This window comes from Silene latifolia, chromosome X (assembly GCF_048544455.1).
Source record: "Silene latifolia isolate original U9 population chromosome X, ASM4854445v1, whole genome shotgun sequence".
Taxonomy (NCBI): Eukaryota; Viridiplantae; Streptophyta; class Magnoliopsida; order Caryophyllales; family Caryophyllaceae; genus Silene; species Silene latifolia.
Window position 1 is genome coordinate 117,930,767 of NC_133537.1, and position 7,367 is coordinate 117,938,133.

Below are 7,367 nucleotides of genomic sequence, written 5' to 3' on the forward strand. Positions count from 1 at the left end.
ATTGATTCGGAGTTGGTAACTTATGAAGAAAAGGAGGATGATGAAAAAGACGTGAAAAAGAAAAAAAAAAAAGTCGAAAAAAAAGGAATGAAAAAAGAGAAAAGAAAAAAGATGTTGTTAATAAGATCGGTTTCTGCTCCTATGTTCTATCTTATATCATTTGAGGAGTGTTTCTAGTTCGGTTTGGTGAGATTTTATGCCAAATGAAGGGCATGTGCTTAATTCATAATTGAGTTGGAAACGGATGTTGATATATGGTTTTGTTTAGGTACTAGCTTGGCCGCCTATACCTCCACATTTCCATAAAATGTTTTGCCTTTTCTTACCCATTGCCTCACTTTACCATATTTTTGTAAGCCCTCGGCTGTGACGGACCTTGTTTGGTTGGAATATGTGTACGGTAGCTAGAGTTGTCTATCATATTAGTTGCATGCATGTTTATGTGGGTCGTAATTTAGGTGAGCGACTATTTTTCTTTCTCTCTTACATATATATGTTCACCCTTTGCTTCATGAGAGAAGAGTGATCCGTGAGAGTCCACTATTAAAGGTCTTGCAAGGTCGACGGTTCAGCTTTATTATAAACATCTTATAACTCGTTTGCTTCTGACTGTTTGCTATAAGTGTTAGTCTCCTTGCATTAAATTGGTTTAAGTGGGCATTTGTAGCTAGCTCTGAGTTATCTTTTCCGTTCCATTAGTTTGCATTTAGTTTGCTTGGGGACAAGCAAAGGTTTGGTTTGAGGAGATTTGATACGTGCATTTTATATAGTCCTTTTGGCCTTTTTATGCACGTATTTCTATGCTTTTATCGTAGTTTTATGCTACGAAATGCCCCGAATATGCTACTTTGGTTTGTTTTGTCTTATTTGCAGGAATGAACCAGAAAGTCGTGAAATTGACCTTTTTACCGTCCGTTTAGCATGCATTTGGAGGAAGAGTAAATTTGGAGCGGGAATGTAGCTATTTTGAGATGCGCAAAGAAGAAAGATAGCTAGGCGAGCAAAGGAAGAACTTCAAATTGCTAGTACCTAATTTGAAGAGCTATATCTCGAGTTCCTCAACAGATATTCAAGTGATTCTAATTGGAGATGAAAGCTTGTCCTCTTAGCTTTCCAACGCCACCGAAATCACCCTGTTTTCCCAATTAACGAAGACATGGCAGCCGTTTGAAGTTCAGTGCGCAAAGCAGGAAACTGTTTCTGGAAAGTACTCGATCGAGTAGAATTTTGCTCGATCGAGTCCTTTTTCTACTCGATCGAGTAGTTGCATTTATTGATTTACTCGATCGAGTAGATTTTCTACTCGATCGAGTGGTTTAAGCTTTAGTTTACTCGATCGAGTGGTTTTGAACCACTCGATCGAGTGGTTTACCCTACGGGTTGGGCTTTTTAGCTTATTTCCGTCAATTAGGTTTAATAAATCCTATTTTCTTATAAATAGGAAGTTAGGACGTCATTGTAAACTCTTCTTTTTTCCTCTGACTCTTGTTTGGGGGGATTCGCCTCTCTAATTATTCTAGACCCTTTGTTACTGTTACTTTCTACTGTTACTTTCTTCCGGATCTGTAACACCCTCATTTATTGCGGAAAAGTAAACACGTAATTCTAGAATAAAACTGCATGGATATGTTTGTAATAGGTTCATTATAGTAAAAACCTGTAATTTTTAAAACCTGAACCTGTTATAAAGATATCCAAAAGGGAAGGTGTCAAACATGCAAGGTCCAAAATAAATCTCATGAATGAAACATCGCTAAAGTCGTGAAACAAAGTTATACAAACCAAATATGAGAAAGGGAGACATATGTCCCTAAAATGTATGTGACATAAAAAGGGTTTAAGGGTCACAATAAAATAAAACTAGTCTAGGTCCCAAGGTTACTTTGCTCGCTAGCTCGTCCATGTACCCCATATATGCATCACCTACCTGTCATTCGCATTTTATACAAATACGAAAGCCACAGTCAGTGGGGAGTAACTCCGAGTTCTCCCAGCCACGAAATGTCATAATTAATATAACATGTAAACATAAGAATATGAATACGAATCACACAATGCCTTAGCATATAGATGCTAGACAATCGTGCTTATCATGTGAACAACAATATAACAACACATAGTCCTAGCATGTGAATACTAGACCGACTCAAGCTACACTATCATGTGAGTCACATAACATCCAGGAATCCAAACTCTATCAACCATAGCCGGCTTGCATCTCACCTTCTATGATTCATAGAATCATCAAACAAGAAAGGGCAATATATCAAAGACAGGCATAAGTTCTTAGTACCGTCAATAGTCACTTTGTAACTCGAGTCTATACCACGAGGTAGGGAAGGTAATCGAACCGGTATCTTGGCTCAGCGGTTACTATTAAGAAAACATGGCCAAGAGACAACACAACCCTAGCCTAAAATATGCGCAGACCTAGACATGCGGATACACACCACCGCACCCAAGACCCACAACTTTTTTTTAAAACAAAGTGAAGTGAGTACCCTAAGGACACCACCGAAGGGTTGGCTAGTACTTAATTTCGACCCCATACTATCAAAATAAGTACCGAGGTCATGCCCCAACTTGGATATAAATCCACTAGTCAGGAACACAAAGGCTATCAAGCGGTGAACATATATACGTCGGAGACTATAAAGACCTATCTATGATGAAGGCGAAATACTCACCTAGGACCTAGTCCAGCCTAGTCCCACTTGAATACTTTAGCCCACACCACACACGACTCACCACACAAGTCAATTAAGACACCCACTTAACCATAAGAGGGCAGAAAGTCCCACTTACCAACATAAATGCTAACATTCTATCATGTGAAAGGCTATATAAATGTCTATTCAGCAGAACAATCCAACAATATCCTCAATATCAATAATAATCCAAACTCCAGCTAACCGTTAATTTCATAATTCATGAGAACAAACTAAAATGGCAAAGAGGCAACAAGATCGAAGTATAAGGCGACCAATTCATCCAACAACCAACATGTGAAATGATAATTACAATTATCAAGACATAACATGAAATTTCCAATAACAACCAATCTCACCTCAAAGACAAACCCTCGACCCGAGTCCCGCGACGGGTCATCGGTCAAATCGAGGCTGACTGGTTTAAACCTAGCTTGACCAAACTCGTTCGGTCAATCTGGCCCAGCTCAGAGTCTTGGCCTACTTTGGCCCAAATTACAAATTTTATCGCTATATTATTCTCATGCTATTTCCAATTTCTATCATGTGAAAAATGAAAGTAAAACATTATCAATCACCTAAACACTTAACAAACAACAAGCACCACATTTACTACTTATGTGACATTAATTCGTCGAGTAACTCGGAATAGTTACCTTAAGCTAGCAAAGAGACAAGCAATAAACTTGAGAAAGCTTCTAAAACCCAAAATTACTCTTCATCTTCAACCACATATGAGCCACCTAAAATAATTATGTGAAAGGACGATATTAACGAATTATCTTTATATAAAATATGAGACGGAAATTAATTTAATTATATATTAAATAAACCAAACTAGCGTCAAAACAATTTATGGACACGGCTCAAAAGTTATTATGACAACCTCAAACTCGGCCTAACCACCAACTACACATGACCTCAAACTCGTGACTTAGCTAGGCCACTGCCTAGGCCACGGCCAGGCCACTGCTAAGCTACAGCCAGGCCACAGCTGTCTCCAACACTCCACCTAAACAACTACCCATCTCAGCCACTAAAACCCATGCTTGACTGTTCTAAAATCAGCCCACTCAATCACGTTAAAATAGTCCCAAAACCTTGCAACAGAACATCCCAAAACAACCCCACCACAGTCCATGAACAACTCTGAAAAACCTGCACAAAGAGACCTCAAAACAGTCCTAAAATAGTCCCTCATCACCCCACGAAACAGCCTACTCAACACATTATAGCGGTCCCAAAAATACACAGGAAACCGTCCAACATCAGTCACTCTTACGCCCTAAAAACAGTCCCGAAAGGCACCATTTATCCATCCCAAACTGCCCCAAAACAAACCCTACATGTCAGTATACACCGTCTCAAATATAAAAGACAACAATTAGCACCCAAAACAATCCATACATGTCAGCATACACCGTCTTAAATATACCACTTACTAGCTAGCATCCCAAATGATCCCTAGAGGTCAGTATACACCGTCTCAATCATCTCCACATATCAGTATACACCGTCTCAACTATACAACTGACTAATTAACATCCATAAGGATCCCTATATATAATTATACACCGTCTCAACTATAAAACATACTAACAAATCTTCTACCAGACTGTCTATTTTAGTACATACAACCGTCTTATAATAAATAAAGCTGAAAATATAAATGGGTTTGTAAAAATACATAACGAAAATGAATTTTACTTACAACGGATTGACGAGAACGACGAAAGGAGCGCTATGGAATAAAAATAGTTGAAAACGGATAAGGAACGAAGCAGAGCGTCGATTAACGAGATCAAAATTCAAAGAAAGGTACGAAAAGGAAGGAAAAAGAAGGAAGAAGAAGGAAAGAAGATGTGCGTTGTTTATAAATGAGACAATGACCTGCTAGCTTTGCTATTTATTATACGTACGTTTCTTCGTCGTTAAGAAACTTCGATCGTTATTAAAACCGTTTGAGTTAAATTTAACCGATTTAAGTAAAAGTTTCGGTAATAAAACGGAATCAATAATAAATAAATTTAATGAGTGAAAATAAAATAAACTCAGCTAGTTAACGTAAATAATACAATATCAGTTTGAATAGGAATTATTAGCGATTTTTACAAAACTAACGGATATTAATAAAAATTGCTAATTTAGTGAAATAAGCTCAAAATAGCTAATTGGACGGTTTTGTTCCCAAAATCCATCTCGGGTTCACTTAAAACAACTTTCATAAGGACTCGTAAAGAAACGGAAATTATTAAATAAATAAACTCGAACTAATTTCAATAAACTCGAACTAACTTTAAATAAACTTATTAATGATTATTAAAATTAACGTATCGAATTATGATGAAATTAATTAATTAGCTAACCATATATATATAAATCGTTAAATGATGTAATTAAATTCAAAATAGCAATTAAAAGAATTTTATCCATCTTAATAAAATACGGGGTGTTACAATCACCCCATCTTTTAAAAAGTTTCGTCGTCGAAACTTGAAAGTATAAATGAAAGGTTATAAAAATAAAACTGAAATTGGAATCGGTAACCAAAACAGTTAAAAGGTCACTTATCGTAAGAATCAAAATTCTTTCAAAAGTTTCAAATAAAATTTTCCAAAGAACGATTCTCATCGGAGGAACGGAAGTGTTCTCGTTGCGCATTCAAGAATATCACATTCCAAATCCAAAATAAGGTTAAAGGCAAATCATTTGTATAAATCGAAAATCAAAATACTTTCAGAAACATTAATGAAAAGTTTTCAAATGTATAAGTCTCATTCATGGAACGAAATTGCCCTTGTCGTGCACACAAGAGCGCTAACTTTCCAAGTCAAAGACAAATTTAAAACCGAAAATCACTCGTCGACAAGAGTAGAACAAGTTATTAAACGTTTCTAATAACGAGTTCTAACATCCGATCAACGTTAAAATCAAAAGAAAAGGTAATTTACCCAAATTTTCTTTTGCAAAAAGCCAAAATAGAAATAAAGGTTTCACTTTTAAACCCAATTGGGGGTCAAATCCTTGAAAGTGTAACATTAAACTTTGACAAAAGCATCATAATTAGATCAAAGTGAATAGAAATTGGATAAAATTTACAAAAATCTCGGGTTTAGCAACTCAAAACCATGATAAAGAAGTCTATACTCAAAGAGCAATTAGAGAATTAAATCGAATTTTCATTTTTCCAAATCTTTACAAGTAGGGAAAATTTTCTAATAGTAACATAAAATTTTAGCAACGAACCAAAAATGGTAGCTTGAAATATTTAGAAATTGTACAAAAAGGAAAGTAACTTAGATAGCATAAAAACAAAGTATGTTAAGAGAGCTCAAACTTAAGCCACAAGAGAGCTATAATGACTTTCATAGGGTAAAAATTGAAGTCAAAATTACAAGGATGTCAAAGATATAGTTTCACAAGATACGAGTGTCAAATTTAAAGGAGGAGCAAGATGAAGCAAGGAAATGAGGTATGAACGGTAACGCTTATGAACGAGGAGAAATGGAAAATTAAACAACAAAGAAACGCATGGACACTCTTATCTCAAACAACAACATCACTCAAAACGGTTCGAAAACTTCCTAACAACAAAACTCATAACCACATCATTCCCAAGGTTTTCCTCAATCGCTTATGTTACCTCATCCTAATCTATTCCCTGAAATAAGGTACTCCACTATAAGTGTGATTTCATCGCTCCAAATCCTCAAACATCCAGAAACAACTTTCACAAGCCTAAGGTCAAGGCTTCCAACAAAGATATATTCGTATCCAACTAGTGTCAACTATGGGTTTCTCAAAAAGGTAAACCTTCAATCAAGAATCCCAATACCAAGCTCTAAACTCCAAAAGAAGGTTCCTCAAATATTCCACAAGGTTCTCATTTCAAACAAGGTAGTAACATACCAACCCCAAAATCTGAAAAATCAATAGGATCTCAAGTTTCTCTATCCTTTTACTTATCAAGGATTCCCAAAAGCGGAACTACACTCGGCTACACTCGGCTACGACATCATCCCATCATCTCAAGTGCTCAATGCGACCTCAAGGTCTATACAACTATAGGGTTAACAAGTTCTTCTCAATACTAAATCTCTCTCAACTCAAGAACTCTCAAGAGCCAACTAATAATCCCACATTAGCTTTTCTCATATGGTCATACCCATTATCAAACTCTCATGTCCAAAGTGATTATGGAAGCCAATCACAACTCGACTTACTTAGTCAAGGAACTAGGTATAAGAATCACTAAGTATGTCTCATCACCTTACCTAAGTCTTTCTAACATCACGACTTCTCAAAGCCAGGGTTAAGGGTCAGACACAAACAATTTCCTCAAAAGTCGAATTTTCCAACCCAGGTCAACATTCCTCACAAGAAAGAGTACTATCAAATGGCGTTAAGGGAGGATAAGCAAGGAACAAAAGACAAGTTAGGAGTACAAGCGTAGCTTTTAAAGTAAAACTGAAGGGAGTTTAGAAGGAGGATAAGCACCAAGAGATTAAGAATAAGGCGGGATACAAAAAGAACGAGAAACATCTTCAAGGAAGTAAAAGCATTCTTCAAAGGTTGAACAAATCTTCAATCCTCAGCAATCGGCACTAAATCTTGATCTTCGTAAAATATAAGTGTCCTTTCAATGGAACGGAGATACTC